Genomic DNA, 15,603 nt, shown 5'->3' with positions numbered 1-15,603 from the left:
AGTTGGTTGTTGGTTGTTGCTTGTTGTTGTTGGTTCATATGGAGGTAGTACGTATAGTAATGCTTAATGATGGTATAGCGGTAATGGTGTTGTTGTTGGATGCTAACCAACCTTTTTGTTTTTCTTGTTTTCTTTTTACATGCTATATTCATTTTAATGGGGTGCTTTATGACAAAAAATATTTTGTATGCGCGTTTTGACTGTTATGTTCTTTCTCTGCAGTTGTAAAAATTAAAATTGCGAAAATTTTCTAACACCGCCCACTAATGTTGAGTCCTTGCGCTATTATAATGTGAGTGTATGTTCACAGCTATGCTATGCTGTTCTTTACTATATCATGCTTATATGTAAATTCATATGCGTCGTATATGTGTATAGGCATGTGTGTGCGAGAGTATTTTGGGTTCGTTTGTTTTTTAGTTTGTGTGCGAATGCATGTGAATGTGTGTGTGTGTATGCGTAGATGTGTGGAGTAATTTTTTAACTAATTTTCTATACAAATTTAGCTTGTTTGGTTCGTGCTTTTTTCCTGTTTGCAAAACATTAGTAAACGAACTTATACAGTTACACTTTCACTGCACACAGACAGACATTAAGCAATTCACTTTGCTTATTGTAGCGCATTTAGTTATTGTTCTTGTTTTTGTTGTTGTTGTTGCCGTTGCTGTTATTGTACAAGTATTTGGATTTTTAAAAGAGCTAACATAGAAAAAATGATTATTTTTTTGACAGTGAATATGCTTCAGTTGACGTCTGAATCGCGTTGCTCTTAACGGCAGAGCATCACATTACACATGGGGTTTAAAATTTTACACGTTGGCGCCGCGGTAACTGTTAGGTTTGCTATGCTTAATACTAATGCTACTCTACTGATGATATTTTTCTGCTTCTTATTGTTGTTGTTATTATTGTTGGTGTTGCTGTGGTTGTTGTTGGTAGCGCTGTAGTGTTATGTCAGTGTACTTTTTTTTGGACTTATGTGTCTTTTTTTTATTTCAATTTTAATTTTAATGCCATTTAAAACTCATAGGTTAAGTTTTGTGTGAAAAAGCATGTGTATGCAAAAGTGTTAGAACGAGACAGCTGACAAGTTCTATTGTATAGTCAAAATAGTAAGTTTTAATTGTATTAGAAAATGTCCTTCAAACGTAGATTGTAATGAACGCATCATTTGTGCGATAGAAACGAACGTGCTTTTCGTAATATCATTAAATCCTATCTCTCCATAGATTTTATCGACTTATGCAAATCATATTATGACAGACAATAGATGCATGATAAGTTTTCATGATGTTGGAAAAATTTTGAGGGAAAAAATTATAAAAAAAAAAATAATAAAAAAAAAATATTTGAAACAAAAATTAAAAAAGATTTAAGAAAAAATTCAAATATACAGTTATTCATATAGTTTGTCTGACCCTTTTTCGTTTACTATTATCTGACCATTAAATTACTTTTTTTGTTATATTGTTATATAAAATCAGCCCTTAAATAAGATTTGAATTGCGGAGATAAATATTTATCGAATGTTATGTTTAACTTACACGGTAAGCAAGTATTATTATTTATAAGAAGCAGGTAGTATACCACCAAATCCATATAGTAATCTATTACCAGGTGTGATTTTATACGCATCTTATACACTATTATTTTCCTCTATTCGTAAAAACGAATTTATTCTTTACTAAATCTGCCAAAAATTGTTTCTCCAGCATTTATATCGACTATTATTAGGTGCTATTAATTTTTATTAATTTTATTTTATTACAATCATAATCTTTAGGGAAAAAATTTGTACGAAACTTAACTATGAATTTAACAAGTTACTTTCGAATTGTATCAATATCAACACTACAACCTGTCTCCGTGTTGACATTCTTCAACCATCTAGATTTAGAGCCATTGTTATTACATTGGGCATCACTAGGCTTCAAACATTCTTATTAACACCATCCATCTATGGCAGATATTGCCCGATTGCCACTGCTTACTATAAGATTCGCTATAAAAGCTTTACTCATATATGCTACATGATCACCCTACCGAAGTCAGCCAAGTTCAATTTTTGTAACTAAGACTGTTATCACGTAGATCACGTACAGTACGTGGTTGTAGCAACATATTTCTCATATGTGGAGCTAATGATCACTGTAGAACTAAATTAGCTATGAGGTAGCTAAGAAGTGAACTTTTCTCTCTAACATGGTTAAAAGATTAAAGTTCTCTTTGATTTAGCAGTAACATTTTAAATCCATACGATAGTACCAATCGATTTTCTTCTATAGCAAATGTTTAAATGTGTGGTGAGGTTTCTGGATGTAAAGATTTTGTGCAAATTGAATAATGAAAGAAAAATATTATACAAATAGTTTTTAAATATTTTTCAATGTTATAAAATATAATAAAATTATTTTAAGCTAGAATATAACCAAAGTGGTTCTTGAATTCATGGCTCCAGCTTAAATCTATCTATTCTGTAGGAAAACTTTTGCATTTTTAACATTAAAACTGTCAACGCAGAGATGGGTTGGTTTGTTGCAGTGACTGATTCTGTCTTCCATAATTATCATTTGTTCTCTTTCTTTATACCATGTTTTTCGCAAAAAACTCTGGTGAATAACATAGATCCATCAAGGTGAGTTTATGTAATTCAAAAAATATTTTCTTCCTACTGATTGGCAGTGTGATATATAGTCAAGAAAGTATTTCCCTAAAAATCAATTCCTTCAGTTAGCCAAAGCGGGAGAGTCACTAAAAAAAATGTGTTATTGTCTACTTTTCGTTCAAGGCTTCGTTGGAAAGAAAGAAAGTATGTTTTCGTCGGCTTTGTTTCCGAAGCTTCTTTAACTAGTGTTGAATAGAAGGCGTGGTTTTTTTGAGTGAGGTTCTATACACCAGTGATCTGAAAGAACTGCAATTAGCGAAACAGATACTTGCTAAGAGGTCTTCCGAATATGATCTTATTGTGTGTACGCCACGCGAACCGACATGCTGTACATGTAGTTACTAACTTCCACCTATGTGGAAAATAGAGATAATGGTCTCAAGAATTTTAAAAATTTTTTAGTCATAGCAGAAGTTTCAGGCCTTAACACATTCTTCAAATTAAACAGTAAACAAAAATTAATACTGCAATGGTTTTAAAATGTATTTAAATATAATAAAATTGCTAAAAGGTAATTAATATAATTCTTTTTTTCAAATGACTAAACTAATATTTACAAAGCAATTTAACTTTATCCCATATAAATTTTATTTATATTGAATTTATCGTTAAAATGACGTAACTTATAAAATAAATTATTAAAAAATGCTTAACTAAACATTTTTTTGCAAGTAAATCTACTTTATAACTACTCTTTTTTTCAATATAACATAATCATATATATTAAAGCTTCAAAAAACAAAAAAAAGATGTGTATGTATATATATAAATAATATTTAAGCGTTTTAGTTTGTTCGTATGTCTGTATTGTATATAAAAAATGTTGAAAGTCATAGAATTATATGGTTGGCAGAAAATATTGCTAATAATATAATATATATAAAAGCAAAACACACATCCTAAGCTTCCTGACTCATCCTAACTAAACTTATTAGATTTTTTTTTTAAATTATTTTAAAAAATAATGTTTGGGGCGTATGGGCGGCTTAAAATGGTGTCGTGATGTATGCAATGATTTAGCGTTTTTACGCTTACCGAACCACTAAACGTTTTATCTGAAGTTTGGGTTGATGTTACACAAACGAAAAAAAAAATGAGAAAGAGGAAAAAAAATCTCTTGCAACAAAATTAAACATCATAAAAATTAACTAAAAAATTCATAAAAATTATAAAAATAAAATATATTTTTTCTACACATGCGATAGATGGTGTATTGGTATATGTAGTATGTGTCCAAGGAAATTAAAAATATTATTTTTGTTAGCTTAGCTGACCGGGCGTACGTTTCGATTGCGTTCGTCCCCGTTGTCAACGGGTATTGTAGTGCATTCAGACGGTTGTCATGTTATTGCGGGGCATGTTTAATTGCCAAATGAAGTAAAGCAGGCAAATATGTGCATGACATAAACTGAAGCCATGGAGGCGAGTTCAAATGGATTCCCGAATATTGCATCCAAAAATTAACGTTTGAAAATTTGAGCGATATGAGTAGTCAAAAAATATTTATACATATATATATTTTTTTTGTTTTGTTGTCAAAGGCCAATTGTATATTTTTTATATTTTAAATGTCAGTAAAAAATGAATTATTATTGGCTACTTAAAAAAGGAACAAAATGGAGTAGAAGGCCTACAACAATAAAATGGTAATATATATATACATATATCTATATCTATTAATGTGTAGTTGTGTTATTGGAAACATAATATAAAAATATTGTACTTGACAAAATTCCAATAGTATGTAGTTATCTTCCTACCCATCATCTTGTTTATTTATTGTAAACATAAAATTAATCAATTGGGGATATTGCAGACTTATCGCTATTAATGTAAAGGTACGTAGACAGATCTCTCACTCACGATATGTTTATTATAGTAACTGCCTAAATCTGTTAAAAACAGACAGAAGAATAGTGAAAGAAAAATATACAGCATGTTACCTCCTCATTCATGTAGTTCGGTCAGCGATGGATCTAAACAAGAATATGAAAAAATTTGTGCTAATGTTAACGGATCTAATTTATCTAATTTTAATTTTATCTATTTAATTTATCTATTTCAAAGGAAAGGTTTTGCATAGGTAAGCATGTGTTTGGTTCACCGATGGATTTAGATTTTGAAAGTGTTGGGAACTATGTCACCACGTCATTACATTCTTTAAGGAGTGTTTTGACAATGATCCGATGGAGCTAAATTAGACTATGAAGACTTTGCACAGTTAAAGCAAAGAATTAGAATATTACTTCTGATTCTTTGCTTTAAGTATATAATTATGTCAAATGGAGTGTCTATAAACTAAGGTGAAGACGAGACGAGTTAAGTGGAACTGAAATTGTGTAGATTCTCTTGTGACTTCATCGTAAGATAACGAAAACATCTTCAGGACATAATGAAATATTTTGATAATTGATACTAAGTTCTGGATAAATGTAAGATTTGATATTTTTATATATTGATAAAAATTGTGAGTTGATAAAAAGCGTATTCGTCAAATAATCTTAACACCTAAAGTGAAAAATACTAACAAAATTGTTAATAATTTTATTTGATCGACTGATTGCAAAGTTTCTTAATAATTATTTGCCAAGCCCAGCATAGAACTGTGCATTTGGTGACTCAAATTTAATTCATCTCTACATCTTCACAACGGTATCTGTATTCCTCTGATCCAGATATAAGTAGTGTGTGCATATAGGAGTTACAGTTGTAATATTATTTAATAGTTTCACATAGTATTTTCGGTCCATATCTGTTGTACCATAACGTTGTATGGGAAGGCAATGATTAACTTCTATGTAAACTATTTTACTATTTATATTACTAAGATTAGGGAGGTTACTGAAGATGAAGAAATTTTATGCCGTTGAAGCGAATAGTTTTTAAGAATGTTTGATGTTCTGAATGTTTCACAGCATCTGGCTTTTAGTAAGATCTAGCTGCCTGATATAATATATATATATGTTCAAGTTAATTATAGTTTTCTAACATTGGTAAATGTTATGGTATTAAAATGTTGATTTGCATTTAAAAATAAATTTCATAAATAAATAAATAACATTTTACATTCAGCACTTGACTTGGACTTCTAAAAGGCAGCAAGTAACATGAAGGATGATAGTCCATTTTAAAACTAGGAATTTGTTTAACAGACTCCGATTAATAGCAATAGTACTATCTGTATCTTCGATATAATATTGATGAGCACGTCATTTAAACATTTCAAACTTTAGTAAATGCTGTCTGTGACATACAAAAATTGATTAATATTAAAAATAAAGTTTATTAAAGCATCGGGTAACATCTTTCAATGGGATATCCATGTCTACAACAGTATTACTTTTTTAACTTTTGAGAATTTTTACTTTTTCAGTATTCTTCCTCCAGTGTGAACTTTGGCCTCCCTTACGATCTCGATCTTCTGCTATTCTCTTTCAGTTCAGTACTCCAATCTTTCTTGCATCACCGTACACGTTCTCATCCCATCTTGTTGTTGGTCTACCTCTGTGTCTGTCTGTCATCGGCTTTATGTTGTATATGTTGCTCGGCTTTCTCTCCGGTCTTTTTCTTACTACATGAGCAGCCCATTGTAACCTTGCGACTTAATGTATTTCACCATATTTTCGTTTCTTAGTAGTTATTCAATTTCATTATTTGTTCGTCTTTGAGATAGTTTCTGTATCACTTTGGATTGGACCGTAGATTTGGTGAACTCCATATTTCTGAGCCATATGTAGCTACTGCTCTTATTATTGTCTCGTATACCTTATTCGTTATTATTCTGATATAATAATAAATTTAACTTTTCTGAATCTTCCCCACAAATAACTACAAGGCTTTGGTTTCTGTTGAACTATTTTTGTAGAGAGAGTGAATTTGATACATTACTCTATAGAAATATCATTTTACAGTTACTATAATGCAAACCTCATTCATCGGCAACAAAATTCCTATTCCCTTAACACTTCCTAATACACCACAAAAAAAAAAAAGAAACCGAAAAAAAATAAAATAAAATATAAATGAAGAAAGAATTTTAAGTGCAACTAAAAAATCTAAGACGGCAAAAATGCATTGGGGAAACATTAAAATAAAAAGATACGATATTTCGCCGAAAGTACCGTTCTCATAAAATCTAAAATAACTACCCCCTTAAAAGAGTGCTACCTATTCCAAGTCTCAAGTCTCAAATTTCCCATTTCCTCCTATTATAGTATATACGAACACTACTATACCACTAATACCCCCGTACCTTCGTACCCCCGACCCGAAAATTTTTTCGCGTAATTCTAAAAAATTAATGTCTCCCCATAATTTCGGCAAAATATAAAAATAACAACTACTTGCGTTACATTTCTAAGTACATACAAGTTCACACATATATAAGTAGTAAAAAATGTAAAAAGGGCAACCCTCGTTCCTTAGCCACCGCTTAATAGTCAAAAGTCGTATTAGTGTACCAGTTTAAGCTCTAGTAAAAGTTAAAGAAGAGCAGCAGCACTTGCCAGCACTACTGGCGCGCAATGGTAACCCGCGCGCGTAACGATACTCACTAAAAAATTTCTATACATTTAACAACAGCAGCAGTAAAATACATTAAAAAGTAAAAAATACATAAAATAAAATATATATTTCTATACATATAGACATATAGCCATATAGACATATATATATAGACATCTATCTATATATGTATATATGTAATTTTTTATAAACAATATATTATTTTATTTTTTTCATCTAATGCTCATCTCTTTCTAACTCGACAAAGTCATGAGAAGTTGGCAATAGACGAGTGTGGTCCTTTGTCGGTAGGGTTTCGGAGGTAAGGGTAAGACGGCGACTGATTACTACTTTTATTGCCAGCAAATGCTCTCTAAGGTAGTTGTTTCTCATCAGTAGTAACGTAATGGCTCATAGAAGACAGGAGGCATACAAGGGCAACAAAATAAGTTTTTAATTTTTTCCTTTATTTATTTTTTATTTCTTCTTTTTTTTGTTTTTTTTTTTGTTTTATTTTATTTTGTTTGCAAACGCGAAACATTTTGAAGGGTGGTTTATGTATGTGCGGCGCGCGACTTTTCTGTGAAATTTTCCTTGTTGTTGTAGTGTTTTTGAATTTTTTCGTCAGCCTCGGCCTCAGCTTCAGCTCCAGCTTCAGCTTCTTTTACAGGTCTCAATTTTTTAACTACGTGTTCACAGTTAAAAAATCTCATCTTATTTTTTATGCTGGTATATGTTCTTGTTCTTGTTGTTGTTGTTGTTCTGTTGCGTCTGATGTGTAAAAAAGTAAAAATACACTGAGAAGAATAATTATAACGGGGTGAAGATTTGTGCCACTGATTGAAGAAATTATTTTGAGAACTTTTTTACTTTATATATTAAAAATAGTGTTTTTGGTTTAAAATAAAATATATTAAAATATTTATTAATATTAAAATATTTCTTTTAATATAAAAATATAAATTTTAAATAAAAAAATTTTCCCTGAAATTGACTATTGAAGTTAGTGAAAATATCGGAAAGATATTTTAATAAAATATAAATTGTTTTTAAATATAAATAATAAATTATAGTTTTTTTTTAATTCTATTCAAATGACCAATACATAAATAAAGTATTATATAAATATCAAATAAATAAAAGAACTGTTGGGAATCACGCGGTAGAATAACAATAACCCTTAACGGAGCGAAAATATAGTCAAACTTCCATAACTCGAACTTTTATAACTCGAATTTTCTATAACTCGAACTAAATAGAGTGCAACAGAGTTTAGAGAGTAAATTATATACAATTACAAAAAATTATTTAACTCGAAGTCTCTATAAGTCGAACATTTTCTTTGAAAAAAGGTACTTTGAGTTATGGAAGTTGGATTGTGTTTCAAGTTAACTTCCCATTAGGTACAAGCTACCAAGACCTTGTAACTTGGACCAAGAGAAATTGTTTACTTAAACATTCAAATTCAGGTATAGAATATATTTTTATTTTAGTGAAAATTTACTAGTATTTATTCATTGTAGTAAAACAACATATTGATTTGAAATTTATTTTTTATAAATGCCATATACGAGGCACTGGATCTAGTGCTGCTTATATGGTGTCATTGGTCCATTAAGGCTTAATACTATTTAGAGTAAAAGAAACGGATGAATGGTTGGATAGGTCATACCTACGTAAGATCGATAATGATATTCCTCATTCAGTGCTGATTTTGAACCCGCAAGTTACAAAAAAAAGAGCAATTCATGTTATACACTAGCAGAACACTAATACTGAAATAAAATTGTAGTAGAATAGTTCGCTTATTATCTACGTAAGATCTGTGATGTTATTTCGCATACAGAGTTGACGTAAAATTAGCAGTATTGAACATCATGGTAGGCTTCAAACAACATGAAAAAGAAATTGAAAGAAATTGCTTAACAGACTAATAGCACGCAATAGAACCATCTGCCTCTCCAGAAATTGTAAATAAAACCTGAGGGTTCAGGTAATACTTAAATTCCTTTTAATCCATATTCATTTGCGAGCAGTATCTTTAAAAGACAGGATTCTAGTTATTTCCGGGTTGTTGGTGGTATTTTTTATACAACAAATAAATAATCTTATTGGTACTTACAATTACGTACAAACTAGCCACAATCAGATTCAGGACTATCTTAGACAAATGTGCTAGAATTTACACACCAAACAATTTTTTCAAGGTATAAAAACACAAAAAAGATGACGCATATGTATTATCTTAAGGTAATCTTTCACCTTAATACCTGACACAAATCTTAATCACTTGTTTGAAGTTAGAAAATGTAAAAAAGATTATGAGTATTTATTATCGGATTGCTCTACGTTATCTGAAATCTTCCGTAATCATATATCAAACTACTAGATATATTTAATTAGTAGAATACCGGAGAGATAAAGTGTCTTTTTTGTCTGAAAGATTACCATTATATTGTATATTCGGCAATTCAGCTAAGATTCTCTGGAATTATTTTTTATTTGTTTACAAAAAACTAATAATCTGAAAGTTGAAGTTTCTTCGAAAAAATGAAGACTTTCTTAAAGATAAAACTATTAAATCTGTTCGACTTCTTAAGATTTATATTTAGAGATGTAGACGCTCTTTACAGATAATACTATTGAAATTTTTTGACTTCCTAAAAATGCAAAACCTTTGAATTACTTTTAAATTTGTTTGCCTAAATTCTAAAATTAACAAATACGGAAGATCTTAGTTCATTTGTCTTTATCAGCAAAATTTTGTTTTAGATTTCTTTATCCGGAAAACTTTTTCCCGTTTTTTTGACTGGCTTCTTTTTTCATAATCTTAGGTAATTACTACTTCTTAAATCAAGTCTTTCATATCCTTTTATCAGAGAAAATAATACTGAAACACTGCAAGTTTATCTTTCTTAATCCGGAGAAACTTAATTTAGATTTCTTTATTCAAAAAATCATAGACGAGTTTATTTTAGATTTACTTATTTAGACTTTCAGACTTACTTATTTGGAGTTACTTAAACTTTTTTAAAATTTCAAGTAATCAGTACCTGTGAAAAAAGTCCTTCTTGCTCGAAAGAAAGTATTACTTTAAAAAAAAAATATTACTGAAACACTGCCGGTTTACATTTCTGAATTTGAAAAATCTTACTTCAAAAGTCTTTATTAGGACATATTATTTTAGAGGGACTCTATTTTAACACACGTATAGGTATTTACATTTCTAAGTAATCACTACCTTCCAAATTAAGTGTTTTAAATACTCTCTTCTGAGAAACTATTTCTGAAACACTGTTAGCTTAGATGTCTCGATCCGAAAAGCTTAGTACCTCCTTGTCTGAAAAATCTGAAATCAATTCGGATGAGAGGGATTTCATGCAGATTGTTTTATAGGCTTTACAAATCTTAAGTAATCACTATCTCTGAAATGAGGTCTTTTATGTCTTCTTCTCAGAGAAAATATTGCAGAAACTTTGCTAGACTTTCTGGAAGTACATGACCTTTTTTAAATTATTTTCAAATTTATTTGGTTATTTTCAAAATATTCCGAATATATATTTTTCCTTTCAAGTAGCTGATGCTGACCTTGCTTATAGTTAATTAAGTCCAATAAATAATCTAATAATTTGCAATAAATTTCATTAAACGTCGATCAGACTAATTACTTAATTACTCTAATATTTTTAATTAATTATCAGTGATTTTCTTGCAGTGCATGTCTTTGAGTGCCGCTGGAGTTCTTGTATTACATTACACCATTCCGCGCGGAATATCTGCTACCTTAGCTTTGTTGCTTTTCAAAAATTTTGTGTTTAGAGAGTTTTGAGTGAATAGATGAAACCCAAACCACCCAGAAGAAAATCGTGGCGAGGGTTGATTCCTCTTTGTGTGTTTCAGTTCCTTTTTCATTTTTTGTTGTTTTGATTTTTTTTTGTTGTATATTTCACATTTTTACAATGACGGCGACAGTAGTTGCTGTTGTTGTAAGTGTAAGTGGATATTAGGGGGATATATGTATGTAGCGGGCGGCTGTAAGGAAGGCATCCTTTATATTTAAAAATATTTTTCATTTCAATGTCTATGCACGAAGCCGTTTGCCATAAAGGTACTTATTATTACTTTTAATACTTTTGTGTACGCAGAAAAAAAAAATAAGAAAAAATGAATAAAATAAAATTTACACACATACACACACAAACTTATGCACATACATTTACGATATGAATACAAATACAAAGCAGAAAAAAGCGAAAATATGAAAAGCGAAAAGTTGTAGTGCATGCGGGGGAGCGACAATATGAGCGACGACTTACTATTTGGCGGACCTTAAGTATAGGCCAAATGTGATGTAAAGCGATGTAGTAGAGGTGCGCGGGGCACAAAACATATCTCTAACATCATCTGCAATAGTAGTGGTGAAATATAATAAAAAATGAAATGATGGCAATATTCGTTGTGTATAGAGAACAACTAAACAGGGACTACAGCACACAGCACACAAACAGCGAATATAGTGCCGCAGGGATTCGTTTTCTTTTTCGCCAAACTGTTTTTGTATTAGTTGTCGATAATAAGTTTAAAATTTTGCAAGTAGTAAATACAACAACAATAACAACAACAACAACAAAAAGATAAATAAAAATTAAAAAAATAAAAAAACAGAGCATAAAACAAAATAAAAATCGATAGCAACAATAATGCAGTAAAGTGAGCCTGTAAGGGATTTCACTGAATGGGTTCTTCATGTTAATATATTAATTTCAGTTTTTCTATATAACGGAGCCTTTTAATTGTGAATGAAAAAATTTCACTTGGCATGGGTTTCGAGTATTGATAAGGTAATAAAGTCTTTGGCAAGTTATCAAATTTTTTTTCCGAGATTCAAATATATTCTTCAGGTTCTTTTCAAATTTTTATTTTTATTAATGTCTTTCCATATTTGGGTGGCTTTAACCTACACATATATATGTATATATTGTATGTAGGTATGTGTGTATGTATGGTACGTACATGTAATCGAAAGTGAAAACAAAGCGTTGCGGAACCAAAACAAATCATATTACGGTCACCCGACCGGTGGGAAACCGGGAAAATTTTGTAAGAGTGCACACAAGCAGCTGCATGCCAAATACACCCGCAGAGTTATATTCAACGCTTTTGGTTGCTTATCGTTTTTATCTTTAAAGCTTGAAGTGCGGTCAGGAGTGAGAAGTGAGGGCATGTGAAGAAATTACTTGTATTGATGTTGTCAAAAAAATTCTTTTATTTAAATTTTGTTTTTAAATTTTTTAAGGTCAAATGAAATTATTTCTTTTTTTTCTTCTTTAGAATAGAAAAAAATTCAAACTTTTAGCAGATAAACTCTTGTTATTGTTGACCCTCATATGTACTTTAGCATAACATATATAACGAGATGTAGAACTAAAGCATACTGATCGGTTGAACTTTTGTTGGATACGTCTTAAGGGCGGTCTGAGTTTAGGAAAAATTGATTCATATATGTATATAAAAGTTATGGAATGTTAATTATACGAAAATATTAAAGTTCTCAATATTTTTAAAAGTTCATAAATTTTAATAAACGGGTCTTAGAAAAATAATTAGACTTCTAGGTGCTTGTCCCATATTTTGTTGGCCGAAATAGGTTCTAAGAAATATCAAAATGTTAAGTTTCTCATAGGAATTTTCGTTGTTGGTCAACTTCAAAAAATATCAAAGTCTTAAAGTGCTCATGAAAGATATTCTTCAAGAATGGATAGAAAGTCAACTCAAAAAAAAAACTAAAGCGTTAAGGTGCTTATAGAAATTAATTCTAATGAATGGATAGAAAATTTTGTTGTTAGTTGATTTCGATTCCAAAAAACACCAAAGCGTTGAAATGCTCACGGATACATAAGAAATTTCGTTGTTGATTAGGTTCAGTTCTAAAAAAATATCATAGTATTAAGGTAATTTTTGGGAGATCTTCCTTCAGAATAGACAGAAAATTTTGTCAACCTTAACGGCCGTTATATCGAAATTATGAAATAAGTTGGAAAAATTTTAATTGTTTTCGAATCTTTTTTTTTTATTATGTGAATAAATTGTATTTTAGTTTATACAGAAACAAACAAAAAGGAAGATAGGTTCGCTCAACCAATTTATCTATACGAGGTATATATGTTCCTTAATTGAATTACAAATATTCTGATTAACCTAATTAACCTAAGAAATAATATTTGGTTGTACTCTTCATTTTCTGTGTTGCTTATTATATTAGTTCATAGCTAAATTATTTCTAGAAATATGGAATAAATATATTAAACAAAATAAAAATACTATTATCGATTGTTTAAATAATATGCAACTATTCTTTGAGTTTCCTGAATACGACTATACTATAGACTATAGTCAAAATATTGGTTCAATAATATATGTTTTCTAATAATAAATTTAAAAGTTGTGTATTATATACACAAATGACCAATTAGTCATTGTTTAAGTATATACTTATATTAGATTTTTTTTAAAGTTCATCTAATTATAGTCTATTCTTAATCTAATCGTAAGTATTTAAGCTTAAGTAGAATTTACTTCTAGTGAATAATATTATTGATAAGCTCAATAGATTTTTTGTTACTGTGATTTAAATGATTTCATATGAGTTCATGTGTGTATGTTGACAAGCATGCAAACAGGTGAATATGTAAATGTGTGTATATATATATATTTTTAGAACTAGATTTTATGCGAAATTTCTAACTGCAAATAGTGTCTAGTACAAGACTCCGTGGCGCAACGGTAGCGCGTCTGACTCCAGATCAGAAGGTTGCGTGTTCAAATCACGTCGGGGTCAAAGTGAGTTGCACAAGTGCAGTTAGTTTTTTATATTTATATAATTAATATATTAATAATGTAGGAATTATTGTTCAATATAATTTAATTAGTTTATATAATAAATAATAAAGTGAGTAATATTAATTTATTAAAGAATTTATAAACCTTTAAGAAGTTTATAAATGATTTATTTCTTTTTTTTTATTTAATATTAATTTTTTAAACATTTTTCAATACAATATTAATACTTTTTTTAAATTTTTTTTATGATTTAATTAAATTTTTAGAAGTTTATATAGAGAATAAATATATTATTATAGGTCAATATATGTATTTTACATTTATTGTCAAAGTATATATTTATATACATATTAATATGTATATAATAATATATAATTACATATATGTAATTCATGTTTCTATCTTAATAAATTGTATAATTATTTTTTTGTTATTTGTACTAAATTATTTTTACATTATATAAACATTATATTATATAGTACCTTGAAGATGACTATAGAATAAAATAAAAAATTAAAATAATAAAATAAAAAATAAAAATAATAAAATAAAAAAGTAAAAGAATAAAAGAAAAAATTCTTTTTTTAACAAGTGTATAATTAACTAATGATCAATAAGCCTGTTGAAAAAATAAAAGTATTATTAAAAGGTTTTGGTCATTTAAAAATTAAATTAATAATTATTTCATGATTTAATAAGATTTTTAAAAAGTTTTTTAATGATTTATTATGTTAATAATCATATAATTTCATTTTAAATATGTAATGTTAAATTATTTAGTATTATTTATTTAAATTGATTTAACAATAATTTTATTTATATTTTTTATGATTTAACTTAATATTTTAAGAAGTTTTTAAATAATTTTTTAAATTACTTTATTTTTTTCAATATTAAATAATTGATAATTTATCGTCTAATTTTATTTCAAATATTTTAAATTTATTAAATAACCATTTTCTTTATGTTTTTTATGATTTTACTAATTTTTTAGGTAGTTATGAATGGTTCCTTTTATTTCTAGTCCTATAATTTTAATTTATGTTATATTAATTTATTTAATAATAACTTTTTTAGGTATTTTAACCCAATATTAATTTTTTTAAAAATGTTTTAAATCAAATTAAATTAAATTTAATGTAAAACTTTTGAATAATTTATTTTGTCAATAATCGTAAAATTTAAATGAATTAAATTCATGTAATATTAATTTTTTTTAAATATTTTTTTTGATAATTGATTTTAATTTTTCTTTTTTAAAACATTAATTTTTTTTATTTTATTTTTAATAATATCAATTTTTTTTAATGTTTTTAAGTATCAATTTTTTTTTACTATTATTTTTTTAAAAATTTTTATGATTTAATTATATTTTAAGAATTTCATAAATGATTTATCTTATATATAAACGTGTTAAGTATTAGGCTTACCTGTTGGCAATTTGTCTTACAACAGATTTTCTGAAAATATGCAAAAAAATTTATTTTTTTATTATAATTGAATTTTCAAAGTAAATATGTAAAGGAATTTATTTATTTATAAATTTGTGTAACTATAAACATAAATTAAATTAAAAGCTTTTACAGTGACTTTTG

General features: G+C 28.2%; 1 protein-coding gene and 1 non-coding gene across 2 annotated transcripts in view; both read left to right on the top strand.

Moving 5' to 3' along the window:
* Positions 1 to 15,603, top strand: part of LOC119666819 (myosin-G heavy chain-like) — a 377,427-nt gene that overhangs the window by 130,351 nt on the left and 231,473 nt on the right. The window lies entirely within an intron of this gene.
* Positions 13,935 to 14,006, top strand: Trnaw-cca. The gene has a single exon. It is a non-coding gene; the product is annotated as a tRNA-Trp (tRNA).

This window comes from Teleopsis dalmanni, chromosome 1, assembly GCF_002237135.1.
Source record: "Teleopsis dalmanni isolate 2A chromosome 1, ASM223713v2, whole genome shotgun sequence".
Classification (NCBI taxonomy): domain Eukaryota; kingdom Metazoa; phylum Arthropoda; class Insecta; order Diptera; family Diopsidae; genus Teleopsis; species Teleopsis dalmanni.
Note: the sequence above shows the minus strand (reverse complement) of the source record. Positions and strands in the feature narration are given on the sequence as shown.